The sequence below is a fragment of the Oncorhynchus gorbuscha genome, linkage group LG06 (genome assembly GCF_021184085.1).
Source record: "Oncorhynchus gorbuscha isolate QuinsamMale2020 ecotype Even-year linkage group LG06, OgorEven_v1.0, whole genome shotgun sequence".
Lineage (NCBI taxonomy): Eukaryota > Metazoa > Chordata > Actinopteri > Salmoniformes > Salmonidae > Oncorhynchus > Oncorhynchus gorbuscha.
In genome coordinates this window covers 23,251,000-23,273,689 of record NC_060178.1, presented here as the reverse complement: position 1 = coordinate 23,273,689, position 22,690 = coordinate 23,251,000, and the positions used below count along the sequence as shown (strand labels likewise).

Genomic DNA, 22,690 nt, shown 5'->3' with positions numbered 1-22,690 from the left:
AAGTTGATACTGTGACATTTCAAAATGTTTAAAACCATGACTAGAGAGAAACTGTCAACGAATACAGCAAAGAGCTGCTGTTTTTATGACTTCATGTTTAAGTTCTTACTGAGCACTGTAAACTGGAGGTGGACCAATGAATTAGGGCTGATTCAAGTTTCCATAACAAAATCAGTAATCAACATTTTTGGACGCCGATTACATTGCACTCCACGAGGAGACTGCGTGGCAGGCTGACCACCTGTTACCCGAGTGGAGCAAGGAGCCAAGGTAAGTTGCTAGCTTGCATTAAACTTATCTTATTAAAAAAACAATCAATCTTCACATAATCACGAGTTAAACAAACATGGTTGATATTACTAGTTTAACTAGCTTGTCCTGCGTTGCAAATAATCAATGCGGTGCCTGTTAATTTATCATCGAATCACAGCCTACTTCGCCAAACGGGTGATGATTTAACAAGCGCATTCGTGAAAAAAAGCACTGCCGTTGCACCAATGTACCTAACCATAAACATCAATGCCTTTCTTAAAATCAATACACAAGTATATTTTTTTAAACCGGCAAATTTAGTTAAAAGAAATGTGTTAGCAGGCATTAACTAACATTAAACATTAACATTAATTAATATTAACTAGGGAAATCGTGTCACTCCTCTTCCGTTCTGTGCAAGCAGAGTCAGGGTATATGCAGTAGTTTGGGCCACCTGGCTCGTTGCGAACTGTGTGAAGACCATTTCTTTAGTTAGTTTGCCAGAATTTGAGGGATTCCACCGTTTCGATAAATGATAGGTTTCCAGATTTGACCATATTAATGACCCAAGGCTCATATTTCTGTGTGTTTATTATATTATAATTAAATCTATGATTTGATATTTGAGAGTGCAGTCTGACTGAGCAGTGGTAGACCCGTAAGCGTTCATTCAAACAGCACTTTACTGCGTTTGCCAGCAGCTCTTCGCAATGCTTGAAGCACAGCTCTGTTTATGACTTCAAGCCTATCAACTCCCGAGATTAAGCAGGCAATACTATAGCGCCTATAAGAACATCCAATAGTCAAAGGTATACGAAATACAAATGGTATAGAAAGAAATAGTCCTGTAATAACTACAACCTAAAACTTGTTCTGAGCAAGGAACTTAAGTTTGATTTTTTACATGGCACATATTGCACTTACTTTCTTCTCCAACACCTTGTTTTTGCATTATTTAATGTTTATGTTTCATTATTTATGAGACTAAATTGATTTTATTTATGTATTATATTAAGTTAATATAAAAGTGTTCATTCAGTATTGTTTTAATTGTCATTATATATAGAAAATTGTCCGGTTAACCGGTATCGTCTTTTTTGGTCCTCAAATAATCGGTATCGTCGCTGAAAAATCATAATCAGTCGACCTCTACTGTCAACACTTTTATAAGCCAAAAAATGCACATTCTTTCCATTTCCACGCGGCGCTACAACAAGCACTGCAGCAGTAATGAATGAGTATGAAAGTGTAAATCGATAGGCTTGCATTCTAGTTGTTATTAGCAGCTTGGGTCTTTTTTCATCTTTAGGAATATTTCAATTTCTTTGTTCATAGAAGTACCATGAACTTGTCCATGCAGAAATAATGAGGTGTGACTGGAGTTGTCATCATCCGCTGGAGGACGGTGTCCCTTTTTGGTGTGAGTCAGTGGAGGAAAGAGAGAGGAGACTGACCGACCATCAGATGCAGGCATCATCAGCCCAGTAAAATTAAAAGCAAATTATTTAAAACGCTCACTCAGTTGTGCCTCACAAGTAATACAACAACGTATTTATTACTAGTGTGATCATATAGAATACCTCAAATTTTGAAATATATATTTTTAAATGGTCCGTACAAGCAAAGCCAGTATGCAGTGATAATGTATTGGGTCTATAGCTTACTGCACAAACATCATTGCTACATAACTGTTTTTAATTTGTTAATGTTGCACAGGCGTACATTTTTTAAGGCATGTTAAAAACAAATCTGAGCAGTAGACCTAGGTTTGCATTTTGACTCAGAAAGTGATCTCGACTCAGAAAAGGTTGGTGACCAGTAGAGCTTTCCCTGTTAACACTATCAACGTTTCCCTTTACTGTGGCAAATGGGATCGAATCAGCGTAATTAGTCACTTTTAATGCAACTATCCTAACAAAGCTAAAAGCTTGCACTCAACAGACCTGAAATTTGCCCAGTGCCAAACATTTTGAGGGAAAATTGTTTGGCACTATGCATTCGGGCAGATAGCATTCTCCTAGAATTATCCGGACTGCCAGATGGTGAAGCGTGATTCATCACTCCTGCCTATGTGAGTCCACGTACGCACATAGGCAGGAGCTGCTTTCAGGAACTAAACTGGCTGCCTGTTGAGGCTAGGGTGTCCCAGATTAGACTAGGTTAGGTTTACAGGTGTATTTATGGTCCTGCGCCCAGATATTTAAGTAATTACTTTCCTTGTGTTAGGGATGCACACAATCACAGCACCAGATCAGGTGTTGCTGATGTGTGCTTATACAGGTTCAGGAGGAATGCTGGGAAAGGTACTTTCTTGTATACGGGAGCCTCAGAACGGAATGAGTTGCCTCTGCCTATAAAAACAACGTCCTCTCTGGACAGCTTTCAAAATAAAGTTAAAATATGTTTGATGTCTTCTGTGCCCATATGAGTAACCCCTATGATGTAACTGGAATGATGAGATAGATGTTCTTCTTTTATGTTTTTGTTTTATTATTTCACTGCCATACTGTGTTCCATCTTGTCTAGCCATCTTGTCTCAAGAGGACCACAATGGAAATTAGTCCTAGACTTTGTTATCCTCGATGATTTTATTCATGTGCATGTATGGCTTTTAACTTTTGTGTGCTTGTTTTTTATTTTATTTTAAACGGTCGAATGAATAAACTAAAAACACGTTTCCACTGCTCCAGAGTCCAACAGCAGCGAGCCTTACACCACTCCAGCCGACATTTGCCATTGCGCATGGTGCTCTTAGGCTTGTGTGCGGCTGCTCGGCCACGGAAACCCATTTCATGAAGCTCCTGACGAACAGTTCTTACGCTGACGTTGCTTCCAGAGGCAGTTTGGAACTCGGTAGTGAGTGTTGCAACCAAGGACAGAGGAATTTTACGCGCTCCGCACTTCAGTACTCGCTGGTCCTGTTATGTGAGCTTGTGTGGCCTACCACTTCTCGGCTGAGCCGATGTTGCTCCTAGACGTTTCAATTTCACAATAACAGTAAATCAAATCAAATTTTATTTGTCACATACACATGGTTAGCAGATGTTAATGCGAGTGTAGCGAAATGCTTGTGCTTCTAGTTCAGACAATGCAGTGATAACCAACAAGTAATCTAACTAACAATTCCAAAACTACTGTCTTATACACAGTGTAAGGGGATAAGGAACATGTACATAAGGATATATGAATGAGTGATGGTACAGAGCAGCATACAGTAGATGGTATCGAGTACAGTATATACATATGAGATGAGTGTGTAGACAAAGTAAACAAAGTGGCATAGTTAAAGTGGCTAGTGATACATGTGTTACATAAGGATGCAGTCGATGATGTAGAGTACAGTATATACATATGCATATGAGATGAATAATGTAGGGTAAGTAACATTATATAAGGTAGCATTGTTTAAAGTGGCTAGTGATATATTTACATCATTTCCCATCAATTCCCATTATTAAAATGGCTGGAGTTGGGTCAGTGTCAATGACAGTGTGTTGGCAGCAGCCACTCAGTGTTAGTGGTGGCTGTTTAACAGTCTGATGGCCTTGAGATAGAAGCTGTTTTTCAGTCTCTCGGTCCCAGCTTTGATGCACCTGTACTGACCTCGCCTTCTGGATGATAGCGGGGTGAACAGGCAGTGGTTCGGGTGGTTGATGTCCTTGATGATCTTTATGACCTTCCTGTAACAACGGGTGGTGTAGGTGTCCTGGAGGGCAGGTAGTTTGCCCCCGGTGATGCGTTGTGCAGTCCTCACTACCCTCTGGAGAGCCTTACGGTTGAGGGCGGAGCAGTTGCCGTACCAGGCGGTGATACAGCCCGCCAGGATGCTCTCGATTGTGCATCTGTAGAAGTTTGTGAGTGCTTTTGGTGACAAGCCGAATTTCTTCAGCCTCCTGAGGTTGAATAGGCGCTGCTGCGCCTTCTTCACGACGCTGTCAGTGTGAGTGGACCAATTCAGTTTGTCTGTGATGTGTATGCCGAGGAACTTAAAACTAGCTACCCTCTCCACTACTGTTCCATCGATGTGGATAGGGGGTGTTCCCTCTGCTGTTTCCTGAAGTCCACAATCATCTCCTTAGTTTTGTTGACGTTGAGTGTGAGGTTATTTTCCTGACACCACACTCCGAGGGCCCTCACCTCCTCCCTGTAGGCCGTCTCGTCGTTGTTGGTAATCAAGCCTACCACTGTTGTGTCGTCCGCAAACTTGATGATTGAGTTGGAGGCGTGCGTGGCCACGCAGTCGTGGGTGAACAGGGAGTACAGGAGAGGGCTCAGAACGCACCCTTGTGGGGCCCCCGTGTTGAGGATCAGCGGGGAGGAGATGTTGTTGCCTACCCTCACCACCTGGGGGCGGCCCGTCAGGAAGTCCAGTACCCAGTTGCACAGGGCGGGGTCGAGACCCAGGGTCTCGAGCTTGATGACGAGCTTGGAGGGTACTATGGTGTTGAATGCCGAGCTGTAGTCGATGAACAGCATTCTCACATAGGTATTCCTCTTGTCCAGGTGGGTTAGGGCAGTGTGCAGTGTGGTTGAGATTGCATCGTCTGTGGACCTATTTGGGCGGTAAGCAAATTGGAGTGGGTCTAGGGTGTCAGGTAGGGTGGAGGTGATATGGTCCTTGACTACATTTACATTTACATTTAAGTCATTTAGCAGACGCTCTTATCCAGAGCGACTTACAAATTGGACTAGTCTCTCAAAGCACTTCATGATGACGGAAGTGAGTGCTACGGGGCGGTAGTCGTTTAGCTCAGTTACCTTAGCTTTCTTGGGAACAGGAACAATGGTGGCCCTCTTGAAGCATGTGGGAACAGCAGACTGGTATAGGGATTGATTGAATATGTCCGTAAACACACCGGCCAGCTGGTCTGCGCATGCTCTGAGGGCGCGGCTGGGGATGCCGTCTGGGCCTGCAGCCTTGCGAGGGTTAACACGTTTAAATGTCTTACTCACCTCGGCTGCAGTGAAGGAGAGACCGCATGTTTCCGTTGCAGGCCGTGTCAGTGGCACTGTATTGTCCTCAAAGCGGGCAAAAAAGTTATTTAGTCTGCCTGGGAGCAAGACATCCTGGTCCGTGACTGGGCTGGATTTCATCTTGTAGTCCGTGATTGACTGTAGACCCTGCCACATGCCTCTTGTGTCTGAGCCATTGAATTGAGATTCCACTTTGTCTCTGTACTGACGCTTAGCTTGTTTAATAGCCTTACGGAGGGAATAGCTGCACTGTTTGTATTCAGTCATGTTGCCAGACACCTTGCCCTGATTAAAAGCAGTGGTTCGCGCTTTCAGTTTCACGCGAATGCTGCCATCAATCCACGGTTTCTGGTTAGGGAATGTTTTTATCGTTGCTATGGGAACGACATCTTCGACGCACGTTCTAATGAACTCGCACACCGAATCAGCGTATTCGTCAATATTCCCATCTGACGCAATACGAAACATGTCCCAGTCCACGTGATGGAAGCAGTCTTGGAGTGTAGAGTCAGCTTGGTCTGACCAGCGTTGGACAGACCTCAGCGTGGGAGCCTCTTGTTTTAATTTCTGCCTGTAGGCAGGGATCAGCAAAATGGAGTCGTGGTCAGCTTGTTGCCTGGGGCAGCTCCAGCAGGGCAGACATTTTACAAACTGATTTGCTGGAAAGGTAGCATCCTATGACGGTGCCACATTGAAAGTCACTGAGCTCTTCAGTACGGGCCATTCTACTGCCAATGTTTGTCTATGGAGATTGCATGGCGGTGTGCTCGATTTTATACACCTGTCAGCAATGGGTGAATCCACAAATTTGAAAGGGTCTCCACATACTTTTGTATATATAGTGTATTTCACTACTATCAATCTTGCTGGCAATCTGTCATATAATGTATCATTTACATAGTGATGACAAGTTATATTGTAAACAGATAACATGAGCTAGGGTTGACAGTTGATTGTTGTGCCCACAAAGAGCCATTGGGAACAGTAGAGATGTAATACATAGTGTCTAGTGTTATAGCGCCAGTAGGATTCTAGTGTTTGGACCTCAAACATTGATTGCAACAAGCTGCATTCATACAGGCCTTTCACTAGGCCTTTCTCCATCTTTCTTTCTTTGCCTCTCTCTCTCGCTCTTACCTGGCAGGCAGTGGCACCAGTAGCTGGTCTCAGAGGTTGGGCGACACGTGCCCCCGTTGAGGCAGGGCGAGGGGGAGCAGGGGATGTAGGGGGTCTCACATTGGCGGCCAGTGAACCCAGGGGCGCAGTTACACCTGTAGGAGCCGGGGGTGTTGACACAAGCCCCTTGGTTCTGACACACCGGGGCAGAAGCAGCACACTCGTCAGTGTCGTTGAGGCAGCGAGGACCCCAGTAACCTGGAGGACAGGTACAGCTGAACTTGCCCCCAGACAGAGAGCTGCAGGTGCCTCCATTAGCACAGGGTCCTGACAGACATCTGTCCTCACGATTACAGCGCATGCCTGGACACACAGGGAGAGAGGCAGTGGAAAAAGAGATGAGTGAGCCGAGGTTATATAAACAGAGAAATAGGAAATAATGGGGAAGGGGATACCTAGTCAGTTGCTCAACTAAAGCAGAGGTGTAGGGGGCTGCCTTAATCGACGTCTACGTTATCGGTGCCTGGGGAGCAGGCAAACGCTCTTAACAGCTAGGCTACAGTGCCTCATGTCCTTGGTTACTTATCATGGCCATAACATACAAAACAGACTTCTGATCAATGCAAAAGCTAAGGACTGTCCTGAATACATGCACCAAACAAATGACAACATAGTGGAAAGAATGGATTTGGACTAGTGAACTGCACAGCACTTAGCACGTATCAGGAGCGCTTGTACAGTATTAAACAACAGTTTGAGTCAGAGAGAAGCTGACCTGTCCATCCGTGGGCACACTGGCACTTGTACTTGTCGAGGGAGAGCAGGGTGCAGACTCCTTGGTTGGCACATGGGTTGTTGGGGTAGCAGGTGGAGTTCTGGGGGGTCTGGCAGTGCTGCCCAGTGTAGCCCAGGGGACAGGAGCAGGTAGGGCTGCCCGGGATACCCGACACAGCCACAGAGCAATTCCCCCCATTCAGACAGTAACCAGGGTGACACGGGTCTTTGTGATGGCAGTAATCACCCAGGAAACCTGCGGCACACCTATAGACAAAAGGACAATAAAAGTTGTCTCATCAATACATCACAGACAGGACATTACACTATAAACACTATAAAGAGGAACAGGAGCAGCAATTGTGGACAACAGTACAAATCAGTCATAGCGTAAGAATCTTACAGCGAGCTCCAAATGTATTGGGACAGTGACACACTTGTTGTTGTTTTGACTCTGTGCTCCAGCACTTAGTCATTGTATCATTTCAAATCTTATGAGGTTAAAGTACAGACTGTCAGCTTTAATTTGAGGGTATAACCATCCAGATTGGGTGAATCATTTAAAAAAATTGTCCCCACATTTTAAGTTACCATAAGTATTGGGACAAATTCACTGATATGTGTATTAAAGTAGTCAAAAGTTTAGTATTTGGTTCCATAGTCATAGCACACAATGATTACATCAAGCGTGTGACTCTGCAAACTTGTTGGATGCATTTGTCATTTGTTTTGGTGTTTTGGATTATTTTGTGCGGGGTAAAGGTTGACAGCAAGATCAAGTTCTCAAAATATTTAAAAGCAGAAGGATGCGACGAGGTGGTGTTAGATGGAAGTGGCAATTTACCACAGGTGGACTTCCAATGAAGTTGTAGAAACATCAAGGACGATCGATGGAAACAGGACTCACCGGAGCTCAATTTTGAGTCTCAGCAAAATGCGGGGGGGGCGCTATGTTCAAAAAGTGTTGTAATTTCTAAACGGTACCCTAAAATTAAAGCTGACAGTCTGCACTTTAGCCTCAGTCATTGTATCATTTCAAATCCAACGTGCTTGAGTACAGAACCAAAACAACAATAAAATTGTCACTGTCCCAATACTTCTGGAGCTCATTAAGTCAGAGAGGGTATGTGGGATAATGTAATGAATACAGGGAAAATACTACACTGAACAAAAATAAAGGCAACATGCAACAATTTCAAAGACTGAGGTACAGTTAACTTAAGGAAATCAGTCAACTGAAATAAATTCCTTAGGCCCTAATCTATAGATTTCACATGACTGGGAATACAGAGTTGATCATGCTGTTGATTGTGGCCTGTGGAATGTTGTCCCACTCCTCTTCAATGGCTGTGCAAAGTTGCTGGATATTGGCGGGAACAGGAACACGCTGTCGTACACATCGATCCAGTGCATCCCAAACATGCTCAATGGGTATCAGGTGAATATACAGGCCATGGAAGAACTGGGACATTTTCAGCTTCCAGGAATTGTGTACAGAGCCTTGAGACATGGGTCCATGCATCATCATGCTGAAACATGAGACAGCGGCAGCAAAGGGACAACAATGGGCCTCAGGATCTCCTCATAGTATTTTCTGTAGATTCAAATTGCCATAGATAAAATGCAATTGTGTTTGTTTTCCATATCTAATGCCTGCCCATACCATAACCCCACCATCTGCCCGGTACAGTTGAAACCGGGATTCATCCGTGAAGAGCACATTTCTCCAGCATGCCAGCATTTGTGAGCAAGAAGCCGGATGTAGAGGTCCTGGGCTGGCGTGGTTACACATGGTCTGTGTTTGTAAGGCACGTTGGAAATACTGCCAAATTCTAAATCGACATTGGATGTGGCTTATGGTAGAGAATTTAACATTCAATTCTCTGGCAACAGTTCTTGTTGACATTCCTGCAGTCAGCATGACAACTGCACAATCCCTCAAAACTTGAGACATTTGTGGCATGTTGTTGTGTGACAAAACATTTGAGTGGCCTTTGGTTGTCCCTCAGCACAAGATGCACCTGAGAGAAATACGTTTTTTGTACATATGGAACATTTCTGTGATCTTTTATTTCAGCTCATGAAACATAGGACCAACACTTTACATGTTGCGTTTATATTTTTGTTCAGAATAGTTGGACTATTCATGTTCATGTCACTGGAGCTACTGTAAATCATTTGAATAGAGCTGAGCAGCAGAAAGGGTGACAGCAAGGTAAAGTTTATTTTATTTTTTATGCAGAAGGATGCAACGATGTGGTGTTAAGACGGAAGTTGGCCAAGTGGCAAAAACAAAAAACAAGAACAATCTTATGTGAAGTTGCACAAATACTTGTAAACATAAAAACAAGGACATAAGGCCAGCTCACCATCGCTAGATAGTCACAAGAGAGAGAAAAGAACAGAAAAAGAAATGCCCTATGTAAAGTGATTTAGCGACATGACTAACAGCAGAGTGGAAATTACAATATTGCACAAAAGGACAAATGAAAACCCCCACTCTGCCCCATACTTTCACTGTTTCTTCACTTCTTGACATGTCCCTCTCAGTTTGACATTGTCATTTTGTACTGTAGTCAGCTCGAAGTCTGTGTATATTGTATTTTGTATTGTCTATTTTCTTAAGTTCTGTCTACTGGTTGTGGTCACAGACCGATCGAGGTTGAAGCATGTTCAGTGGTCACGCTGCTCTCGACAGACACGGTCTCAGGGCTCTAATGCTTCTCAGCACACCGGAGTGTGTGTCTGGCACACTGCCAATACACTATCAAGAGACTCTCAGCCATAGAGTAAACTGCTATCAGATATAAGTCTTCACACCTGCCTCCCTGAAGGGGCTCAGCGTAGGCGGATGGTGACATCTTAATTGGGGAGGACAGGCTCATAGTAATGGCTGGAACGGAATAAATTCCATTCACTGACACACGTCCCCCCTCCCTCCCTCCCACACACACAATTTTCTCAAAAAGGAATACATTTTTATTTCACAGATCATTGAATGACAAACGGGAATAATTTGTATCTTTTGAAAAGGAGATGGGAATCATTTTTAAATGTAGTCTCACATGTACTATATATATTCTGCACTACACCCAAACACAGCTTGAAAATATTAGGTTGAGAGAGCATGGGAAACTCTGGCTGTCATGATTCATGACAGTGAGAATTCCAGAGTAGATCGATTGAAAGTGTATAAGTGTAACCCTAATATTTATCACACCGTCCCAGGCTTCAGAGGATTCACATACCTGTTTTATTTAACATGCTTGTTTCACACACACACACAAACAACCTTAAAAAAAACAGATCTTCAAAGAGCTGTAACACAGACCTCACCTCTCTCCGATTGGACATGCTCCACAGGCATGACTAGGCTACTTCCCTATAATACCTTCTCATCCCTCCATCCCTCCTCTCCGTCTCAGCACTCCTCTCCTCGTCTTTGGTTACACTATGCCCTCACCCCACCCAAAAACACACACAACTAAGCACAGCCTGTCAATGATATCACAACAATATGTGCTACCCTGGGAATTTACACTCACCTCTACTCTACTCCAAGGCAACCTCTCAACCCTCTGAAAGAATGATGACATGGCCCCTGACATAAATCACATTAGCAGCCTGTCAAATAAAGCTGACCATGTCCATGTAGGTAATCGTTTTATATTTCAGAAGACCTATAATGTATGAGTAAAGGGGAACATGATATTTAACAAAAAATACAATCTCTTGAATTCAACTGTTTGATTTCATTTAATTGGGTTTATCATTTCTGTATCATTTCTATTTCTGTTGACATGAATTTGTAAGTCGCTCTGGATAAGAGCGTCTGCTAAATGACTTAAATGTAAATGTAAATGAAGAAATGTCTTGTCCTTCAGCTTTGTATGCTCTATTTAATATAATATTGCCCCTAACCAAAATCACCCCACAGCTAAAGAACAAGGCTGTGAATGACACACAGCATTATTATTCCCAGGGAGGTTCTAGGTGAAAACAGGAGAGGACCTAATATGACTTATAAGACAACAAACCATGTTGGCCTGTGTAGTCTGTTTGCTGCAATGTGCTGAAGAATGTTGAAAGAAACAAATAAAACACATTAACAAAAAAAGAAAATTGGACAAAGCAGTGCACAAGGGCCTACAGTCAAATACAGTCCAGACTGCTCCTCACCACCCAGTAGTCACCACCCAGTAGTCAGCTATACACTCAGGAAGAACTCAGTGGCTCTGCAGCCAAACTCATCTATAGGATTCTTTGTTATCCTCCATGTGGGATTTTTCATTCCCTGTCCTTCTCTAAGTGCAGTTCGCAGCAGCTTTCCTCTCCCACCCTTCTCGGGGTGTCAGGTTTCTACAGCTGGATCACATTAGAGAGCCCCGGTCCCGTCAATGCACCTCCTCTCCCTCGGCTCTCTGATTGCTGACCTCTCCCTGTCCTGTCAATGGGGGCGTGGGTTAGGGCTTGGGATTGCCTCTCCAACTCTCTCATGGACCCCCGCATGCTCACTGATGCCTAAACTCCATCATTGGTACTCTACCCTGCACGTTAGAGACTACTGTCCTATGCAGTGCTTTTGGGAAGTATACAGACCCCATTACCTTTTCCACATTTTTTTTTACGTTACAGCCTTATTCTAAAATGTATTTTAAAAAATCCCCATCAATTTACAAAACAATACTCCACAATGACAAAGTAAAAAAACAGGTTAAGAAATTGTTGCAAATGTATTCAACATAACTGAAATACCTTCCTTAAGTATTCAGACCCTTTGCTATGACACTCAAAATTGAGCTCAGGTGCATCCTGTTCCCCTTGATCCTCCTTGAGATGTTTCTAAAACTTGATTGGAGTCCACCTGTGGTAAATTCAATTGACAGTGCATGTCAGAGTAAAAACCAAGAGATCAAAGGAATTGTCAGTAGAGCTCCAATAGACAGGATTGTGTCGAGGCACAGAACTGGGGAAGGGTACCACAACATTTCTGCAGCATTGAAGGTCATCAAGAATGCAGTGGCCTACATAATTCTTAAATGGAAGTGTGGAAATGGAGGAAACCAGGCACCATCCTTATGGGGAAGCATGGTGGTGGCAGCATCGTGCTGTGGGCATGTTTTTCAGAGGCAGTGACTGGGAGACTAGTCAGGATCGAGGGAAAGATTAACGGAGCAAAGTACTGAGAGATCTTTGACGAAAACCTGCTCCAGAGAACTCAGGACCTCAGACTGGCGTGAAGGTTCACCTTCCAACAGGACAACGACCCTAAGTACACCAAGCCAATGCAGCAGTGGCTTCGGGACAAGTCTCTGAATGTCCTTGAGTGGCCCAGCCAGAGCCCGGAATTTAACCTGATCGAACATCTCTGGAGAGACCTGAAAATAGCTGTGCAGCAACTCTCACCATCCAACCTGAGGGAGCTTGAGAGGATCTGCAGAGAAGAATGGGAGAAACTCCCCAAAGACAGGTGTGCCAAGCTTGTAGTGTCATACCCAAAAAGACTTGAGGCTGTAATCTCTGCCAAAGGTGCTTCAAAGTACTGAGTAAAGGGTCTGAATACTTTGTAAAATGTGATATTTGTTTTTTAAAAGCCTGTTTTTGCTTTATCATTATGGGTTATTGTGTGTATATTGATGGGGGGAAAAACACAATTTAATCCATTTAGAATATGTTGTAACATAACAAAATGTGGAAAAAGTAAAGCGGCCCGAAAACTTTCCAAATGCACTGAACATAGTCATTGACCACTGGTCAATTTAATAATGTTTACATCCGGTTTTACCCACTTGATATGCATGTACTGTATTCTAGTCATGGCCATCCAATACAACTACTGCAGTACACACCTTTTCTATCCATATACTGTCCATATATTCTGATTACGTCCAATTTCTTGCTCTTTTGATGTTTTTTTTACTGTCATTGTATTGCTAGAAATTGCAGCACTGTGAGAGCTAGAAACAGAAGCATTTCGCTGCACCGGTGATAACATCTGCAAATCTGTGACCAATAAAATTTGATTGGATGTAGGGCTGACCCCATTTAATCGACTGGTTAATTGTTTTGTCGATAGGCTGTTGGTCGATAGATTTTTTTAGTTGAGCAGTGGCAAATATATCAAAAAAACAATTATGGCACATGAGACACCTGTCTGATTCACACATTTACAATGTTTGTTTGGTTACGGTACTTTCTGTAAATTGCATTCAATATATTATTGTTACAGTCTTATTGTTGTCATTGTAGGAGTGGACATGTTTGCAGAGCGCACAACCTAGGCTACACTTATTTCATTCCTTTTAAGAGTTGTCAATTTATTCATTGTCTTTTGTTTGGAGCGCTACTGTCAATCTTGAGTAACATGCTGACCACACCGCACCCATTCTGTAAAATAAATGTAGACATACACTACCGGTCAAAAGTTTTAGAACGCCTACTCATTCAAGGGTTTTCCTTTTATTTTTTACATTGTAGAATAATAGTGAAGACATCAAAACTATGACATAACACATGGAATCATACAGTAAACAAAAAATTTGTTTAAAAAAATCTAAATATGTTATATTTGAGATTATTCAAAGTAGCCAAAATTGTTGACAGCTTTGCAAACTCTTGGCATTATGTCAACCAGTTTCATGAGGTAGTCACCTGGAATGCATTTAAATTAACAGGTGTGCCTTCTTAAAAGTTCATTTGTGGAATTTATTTCCTTCTTAATGCGTTTGAGCCAATCAGTTGTGTTGTTACAAAGTAGGGGTGGTATACAGAAGATAGCCCTATTTGGTAAAAGACCAAGTCCATATTATGGCAAAAACAGCTCAAATAAGCAGGGAGAAATGGCAGTCCATCATTACTTTAAGACATGAAGGTCAGTCAATCCATAAAGTTTCAGAAACTTTTAAAGTTTCTTCAAGTGCAGTCGCAAAAAACATCAAGCACTATGATGAACCTGGATCTCATGAGGACCGCCACAGAAATGGAAGACCCAGAGTTCTCTGCTGCAGAGGATAAGTTACCAGACTCAGAAATTGCAGCCCAAATAAATACTTCAGAGTTCAAGTAACAGACACATCTCAACATCAACTGTTCAGAGACTGTGAATCATGCTTACATGGTCAAATTGCTGCCACGAAACCACTACTAAAAGGACACCAATAAGAAGAGGAGACTTGATTGGGCCAAGAAACAAAAGCAATGGACATTAGACCGGTGGAAATTTGTCCTTTGATCTGGAATCCAAATTGGAGATTTTTGGTTCCAACCACCGACACGGTGTGGGTGAACGGAGGAACTCCACATGTGGTTTCCCACCGTAAAGCATGGAGGGGGTGGTGTGATGGGTTGGGGGTGCTTTGCTGGTGATATGGTCTGTGATTTATTTAGAATTCAAGGCACACTTAACCAGCATGGCTACCACAGCATTCTGCAGTGATACTATACCCAAACCAGATGGGATGCCGTGAGATTATAATTTGTTTTTCAACAGGACAATTACCCAACACACCTCCAGGCTGTGTAAAGTCTATTTTACCAAGAAGGAGAATGATGGTGTGCTGCATCAGATGACCTGGCCTCCACAATCCCAAACATCAACCAAATTGAGATGGTTTGGGATGAGTTGGACCGCAGAGTGAAGGAAAAGCAGCCAACAAGTGCTCAGCATATGTGAGAACTCCTTCAAGACTGTTGGAAAAGCATTCCAGGTGAAGCTGGTTGAGAGAATTTCAAGAGTGTGCAAAGCTTTCCTCAAGGCAATGGGTGGCTATTTGAAGAATCTCAAATATAAAACACCTTTTTTATTTTTTATTTATTTCACCTTTATTTAACCAGGTAGGCTAGTTGAGAACAAGTTCTCATTTGCAACTGCGACCTGGCCAAGATAAAGCATAGCAGTGTGAGCAGACAACACAGAGTTACACATGGAGTAAACAATTAACAAGTCAATAACACAGTAGAAAAAAGGAGAGTCTATATACAATGTGTGCAAAAGGCATGAGGTATGCGAATAATTACAATTTTGCAAATTAACACTGGAGTGATAAATGATCAGATGGTAATGTACAGGTAGAGATATTGGTGTGCAAAAGAGCAGAAAAGTAAATAATTAAAAACAGTGTGGGGATGAGGTAGGTGAAAATGGGTGGGCTATTTACCAATAGACTATGTACAGCTGCAGCGATCAGTTAGCTGCTCAGATAGCTGATGTTTGAAGTTGGTGAGGGAGATGAGTCTCCAACTTCAGCGATTTTTGCAATTCGTTCCAGTCACAGGCAGCAGAGTACTGAAACGAATGGCGGCCAAATGAGGTGTTGGCTTTAGGGATGATCAGTGAGATACACCTGCTGGAGCGCGTGCTCCGAATGGGTGTTGCCATCGTGACCAGTGAACTGAGATAAGGCGGAGCTTTACCTAGCATGGACTTGTAGATGACCTGGAGCCAGTGGGTCTGGCGACGAATATGTAGCGAGGGCCAGCCGACTAGAGCATACAGGTCGCAGTGGTGGGTGGTTTAAGGTGCTTTAGTAACAAAACGGATGGCACTGTGATGAACTGCATCCAGTTTGCTGAGTAGTGTTGGAAGCAATTTTGTAGATGACATCGCCGAAGTCGAGGATCGGTAGGATGGTCAGTTTTACTAGGGCAAGCTTGGCGGCGTGAGTGAAGGAGGCTTTGTTGCGGAATAGAAAGCCGACTATTGATTTGATTTTCGATTGGAGATGTTTGATATGAGTCTGGAAGGAGAGTTTACAGTCTAGCCAGACACCTAGGTACTTATAGATGTCCACATATTCAAGGTCGGAACCATCCAGGGTGGTGATGCTAGTCGGGCATGCGGGTGCAGGCAGCGATCGGTTGAAAAGCATGCATTTGGTTTTACTAGCGTTTAAGAGCAGTTGGAGGCCACGGAAGGAGTGTTGTATGGCATTGAAGCTCGTTTGGAGGTTAGATAGCACAGTGTCCAATGACGGGCCAAAAGTATATAGAATGGTGTCGTCTGCGTAGAGGTGGTTCAGGGAATCGCCCGCAGCAAGAGCAACATCATTGATATATACAGAGAAAAGAGTCGGCCCGAGAATTGAACCCTGTGGCACCCCCATAGAGACTGCCAGAGGACCGGACAGCATGCCCTCCGATTTGACACACTGAACCCTGTCTGCAAAGTAATTGGTGAACCAGGCAAGGCAGTCATCCGAAAAACCGAGGCTACTGAGTCTGCCTATAATAATATGGTGAATACATTTGGATTTGTTTAACACTTTTTGGTTACTACATGATTCCAGGTGTTATTTCACAGTTTTGATGTCCTCAATGTAGAAAATAGTTTTAAAAAATAAAGAAAAACCCTTGAATGAGTTGGTGTTCTAGAACTTTTGACCTGTAGTGTACATGTTATTCAAGCATTTCATCCAAACTGCTCACGCGCGACTACATACCCTGGTCCTAAAATAAATAAATGTTTACACTTGATGTGCTACAAGTCCACACTCCCATCTCTTCATTGGTTTTTAGGAACATATACCCACATGGGTGATTGAAAACTGTACTGAGGTCCACATTCCAGTCCAGTTAGTGGTGGTAAGGCACCTTAAAGTTGGTTGCCAACCGCCAGAAGATGACTGAAGGAGGAGAGATTACTAGAAACTAACTAGGTTGAACCTTTGACAGAACTGATATGGCAGGTGAAAACCTGAGGAAAATCCAACCCGGAAGTGCTGTTTTTCTTGAAAGCTCTCGGTTCCATTGCCTGCCTTTGCTCCATTTAAAGGGATATCAACCAGATTCATTTTCCTATGGCTTCCCCATGGTGTGAACAGTCTTTAGACATAGTTTCAGGCTTTTAGACATAGTGCCAGCAGCGTTTTGCATGCGCAACAGCTTGGAGCAGACATTTCTCTCTCCTATTGAAGAAGCTACAGTCCCGGTTTAAATATTATCGATTATATATTTTAAAAACAACCTGAGGATTGATTATAAAAAACGTTTGACATGTTTCTATGAACTTTACGGATACTATTTGGAATTTTTAGTCTGCGATGTCGTGACCGCTCCAGCTGGGAATTTCTGAACATAACGCGGCAAATCAAATAGAGTTATTTTGGATATTAAATAAATCTTTATGGAACAAAATGAAAATGTATTGCGAAACTATGAGTCTCGTGAGTGCAAACATCTGAAGATCAAAGGTAAGCGATTTCATTTATTGCTTTTCTGACTTTCATGACCTATCTACTTGGCTGCTAGCGGTTTGTAATATTTTGTCTGCTGAGAGAGATGTCTTTACATAAACGCTTGGTATGCTTTCGCCGAAAAGCTTTATTGAAATCTGACACGCCAGGGGGATTAACAACAAGCTAAGCTGTGTTTTGCTATATTGCATTTGTGATTTCATGAAAATGTAATATTTTTAGTAATTTAATTTGAATTTGGCGCTCTGCAATTCAGCGGATGTTGACGAAAATGATCCCGCTAACGGGATGGGTGCATCAAGAAGTTAAATAGTTGATACAATGTTTCAAGTTTGTTGCAGACAGGCCATGTGTAACCAATGTAATTTATAGGATTTTTTATTTATTTTTTAAATCAGGATATTTTCTACCTGCAGGTTGCAATGTTTTTATTTGTTGGCTTTATGGAGGCTATTTTTACATTGTTGGAAATGGCATTGGAAGTTACTTTTTATGTTTGTATAATTTTAATTTAGATTGATATAATTTTGATTAACCACATGCCAATGATATTTAGATATGAAGAAGTTATAAATTAAATGAAACTGTTTCACAAAAATGTGCATATGAAAACCATAATGGCACGCAGATCAGTAGAAATGGTAGGATAAATTGGCATTCCACATGAGAAAGGTTGAGAAGATTGAGATGTGTGTCTTATGAGATCTAGGCTATATGACACAGTATAATAGGAAAAGTCTTCCTTGGTTTCTTTACAATAAAGCAATTTCTCTCATTCATTTTTGCTCAATACCTTCTATGCTCTTTACTCAGAGGAAATGTTAGTAGTATTTTTGGAAGCAAACACTTTCATAAAGAGAAGGCTGCAAAAACAAGCGATTTGGGGGGGTGGGGGTTGTGAAGTTGCGAACAGCAAGAAATGAAGAGAAAATGTGTGGCTTGTAGAGAGATGAGGGAGAAGGAATGAAAGGCAGGAGAGGGTAGAAAAAGAGACTGTCGGAGAGTGGAGACTGACTTTGGGCTGAGGTAAAATAGCACACTATATTTAAAAGAACACTCCAAAGTAATCCAGATCTGACAGACAGAATAAGGAATCCATTTTGATTCTGTATGCTCCATCTGCTTTCCTCTGTTGTGTGGTGTCATTTAGTTATGAATCTCTAGTAGGCCTGAGGACTTCAATGAAACATGTTGGCATGTAACCACTGGGCATTTGAACTTCACAGGGTTAGCCTACTTTGTCATTATCACCACAGCTCGTCACTGAAGTGTCTTGTGGGTTTAGAATCTGGTTGTTACATTCCCCACTATTCTGTAGGGCTTCCTCCCTTTCAGATTGAGTGGGTGTAGGGGTGAAACACACAAAAAGGGACAGTCCCTCTTGGCCAGCAGGCCATGTTGACCCTATCTAGTGAGTTGACAATGATGAATGGTCTCGTCTCCACCCCGTCAAGACCCCTGCCATAGACCATACACACAGGCCTAGTCATACCCCACTCTAACATCCACCAACACCCCCACCGGCAGACCCCTTTCTTAGCCCTCTGTTCCAGCCACACTTCAGCTCTTTCCCTGCCCCACTGTCCCAGGGCCAGGCCAGCCACTATCTTGTCTCAAGGTGCCCCTGGGCCTGTCTTTAGTCTCTTATCTGTGTGGTTTCATTCTGTCAGTACATCTCATTGAGCTGTGGTGGGCAAGTGGACTGGGTGGAAAATCAACACCCTGGGTTTGTTTCTTCAAAATCACAGGGTTTTGTTAACTCAGGTTTGCCTGGCCACTCAGTGTGTGTTATGCGCTACTGTGGTTGTGTGTGCTGGTCTGCTGGAGTAGAGGAGACGGGAGTGGTTACAGTGAAAGGAGTGAGGGAGAGATTAAGCTAACGCAGTGCTTCTCCACTCAGCTTTCCCTCCTCCCTTGTGCTGGAGTTTCTGGTTCTCTCCTGTTTCACCTGAGGCTATGGGAGGCTCAATGGGGGATAGGAAATCACATCATGGCTCTCTGTAGGGCAAACTCATGATGAAAGAGAACTTACATATATAGACAGGAGTAGAAAGGGGGTGAGGTTAAGTCAGTGGGGCAAAGGCAAGGGGTAACAGAGGATTTGAGGGTCTGAGAGACTAAAAGTAGAGTGGAGGGGTTAAATGAAGAGAAATAGACGGTGGAAATAATGAAAAGGGGGATAAATTGAGGGAGAGAGAGAGAGTGAAGGATTAAGACACCAGGTGAGATGTGTCCAGAGGCATTTAGCTCGGCAGAATGAGGGATGATTGATAAGAGTGATGCGGAAGGGGCAGTGACAGGTCATTTCTGTCCCTCTCCTTTCTCCTCCCCTCCCACACCTCTCATCAGTGACTCTGAGATACTCTCCTCAAATTACTGCTAAAGAGGCATCCTCCTTTCTTTACTCCCTCTTTTTTCCTCTCTCTGCCCCAAGCTAAATTCTATCTGTCAGATCAAACCAACTACTACACACCAAACTCTCTCTCCCCTTCTCTGTTCAGTCAAGAGAGAGAAAATTAATCAGTTTGCACCATGGCACTGCAGTAGACAAAGGGATCTTGTTCAGGGAAAAAAAAGGTTTGGATGTCATTACTCTTGCCCTAGGGTTGCTGTGATGAGGTACTAGGCCCAACTCTAAATCTATCCTGAGCGAGAGAGTGAGAGAGCAAGAGAGAGATAGATAGATAAAAGGTTTTCAATAAAACATTTATAAGTTTACCAGTAAACTACCAGAATTTTGATAACTCAAGGATTTGATGTAATTTCTCTCAAGACATCAAGTGGCCCTTTTGTGTCCTTCAGATTATCACACGCGTCTCCCTGGCCCTCTGTGGGTTTATCACGTCAAATATGTAAAATAATAAATAAAGATCAACACACTTTGCTGTGACTTACCAGTACACTTGGGCAGTAACGAAAGCCCAGGCTCAGACAGTGACACACAAACACACAGTGGTGACACACACCTCTTTCTCACACCCTGGCTGAAGGCTTGTAGTCCCACCGGTTCAACAGCTTAAACACACCCTGCTCTGCCAGCCAGCCTCTCCCTCCCAGACTCACAATTCTCTCATTAGGATCCCAGTAAGCAAAAAGACAGACAGAAATGAGTGCTTGGGTGTCACCTCTACAAAAAAAGCAATACTAAGCATTAGCTGAATGTTCCCCTAATTCCTTCTCTGTATCCTCCTGTTCCCTTTGCACAAAAGCCAACAGGCAGCCATCAATCTGTTTTGGAGCACATTTCAGCCTGCCTCCCTTGTCCCCCGGCAGTGTTCAGCCTTGTCCTAAAGACAGCATATCAACACAACAGTAGTCTTTACAATTAACTCTGACCCCTGAGCTGCTGCACAGTCCATAATTGCACTTGTCTTGAGAGGGATGGACCAGGCACTGTTTTTTCACTGCTTGCCTTAACATGTTGGAAGTCTTATAAACACAATGGGATTTTCACACAATGACTCTCTTAAGGTCAGCCAGCGGGCGGGCGGGAGGGAGGGAGAGAGCTGGGACTGTGTGTGCCGTCTGACTGGTTAATCAGTCTAACAGTTGCCCTCCTCTGTCACCCGACTGGCCTTGGACTGAAAGACTCCTCTCTTCAGGAGGAGCAACCCTCTGCCCGATATGGGACAAAGGACTAAATTAATTCAAATAGATAATAGAGAAAAGGGACAAACTCAAATGTTGAAACTTCCTTCTGGGGCAGTCAGCCAGTTACACAAGTCACCATTAAAACCAGTGTGTGACTCAAGCGGTCTGTTCAGTGTTCTTTGTCATGGGCTCACTTGTCCTCCTACTCGCTCTCATTACAACCACTGACTGTGAAAGCTAGGCCTAGCTTAGGTCAGTGTCTTGTTCTACACCAGAGGCACACAATGTAGGATCCTATAAAATACATAAAGCGGAGGACGCAGACGGAATCACGGAATCTAGACATTAAAACGGACTTCAAAAACATTCAAAAATGTATTGAACTTAGTAATATGAAATCAAATAATGTATTCAACTTACTACAACATGTATTACATTTGCCCAAGACATTCAAAAATTATTCAGTGATTCGTATTTCCTTCAACTTTCTGAAGAGGCAACGCACAGGAATGCCCGTGCATTGATTATTTATTCTGTTACTATGATTTTATTTAGCAAATATTTGTCTTACTTCTTAACTCTGTTGTTGTGGATGAGCTGGTAAGTAAGCATTTCACGGCAAAGTCTACAACTGCTGTATTCGGTCCATGTAGCCAATAAAATGTGATTATCCAGTGGCGATTTATTTAGCAAACTCTGCAATTACATGTGTGGTACAGAAACACAGCTAACCAAACAAGTCTCTTGCTGGTGCTCAGTTGAATTAAAGAGCATCTACATTTATTAGATTTTTCCCAGACCCCAAAAGTGGTCTCCTGTTGGGGTTTAAGCACTTAAAACATCCAAAGGGTGTGATTTTGAGAGCGAAACCCCTCCACCCCAAAAATGAAACATGGAAAAACAAAAATGGATAAAACAGAATTTGGAAAAAAATTAAGCAGACTTTAAAAGGCCCTAATAATGGACTCCATACACCTGTAGGGGAACATATTTGCTTTATAGTGGAATCGAAAACATTGACTATAGCCTAGATGTTTTCTATTTATTTCGGAAGCAGCAAAACTCTTCAGATTCCACAGATCTGGGAACAGAAACAGAGCGTGACTCACACCCCATTACATGCAAAGTGATAGGTTCATGACCCAGCTGTGTTTCTATAATTGGTGTATAGATTGGGAGTGTCTGTTCTTTCTATGCTAAGTAAATGTATAATTACAAGCACTGTCAAAAGCACTAGGCATATATCATGACAAACCGAAATAACTGCAGACCTTTACAGAACATTAAAAAGCTATACCCAATCTGGATTTAGACAGTGAACCATTGCCATTGAATACAGTGGAAGAGTCGTGATTCATTTGGCAACACAAGACCCCTTTGAAAATGTACGACTTGGGAGATCTCCCACAATCTCTACAAAAAAACAGCTTTGAGGTGGAAGTATTCTTTGGTGGGGCTGCCAGTATTGTTATTACTCAGTGATCCTTAGGTTGGCACTGGACCCAACAACCACCTGAGGGGTTTCTCCTCGGCCAAGCCAGTCTTACCTGCAGTATCCTGTCCCGTTGGTGAAGGTGGCACATGTAGCATTGTTGACACACGGCTTAATAGCATCCAGACATTGGAGAGCTGCAACAGACAGGAATACAACACATCAGTCAAGAACACACAACCTGATTAATAACTTTAGTGATTATTTCCGATAGGCCTTGATCTGTTTATTCAGAATCCTCTTGAAAACATGCATTTAAAAAAAATCCTAATATATTTCAGTCTTATGCCATCCAAACTCA

At 42.8% G+C, this 22,690-nt stretch overlaps 1 pseudogene across 1 annotated transcript in view; it reads right to left on the bottom strand.

Moving 5' to 3' along the window:
- LOC124037717 overlaps positions 1-22,690 on the bottom strand; it is a 61,265-nt pseudogene that overhangs the window by 23,929 nt on the left and 14,646 nt on the right. The window contains exons 2-4 of the transcript XR_006839222.1: positions 22,445-22,526; positions 7,118-7,383; positions 6,364-6,705 (exon numbers count right to left, since the gene is read on the bottom strand). The product of XR_006839222.1 is annotated as a neurogenic locus notch homolog protein 2-like (transcript). The remainder of the gene's footprint in view (positions 1-6,363; positions 6,706-7,117; positions 7,384-22,444; positions 22,527-22,690) is intronic.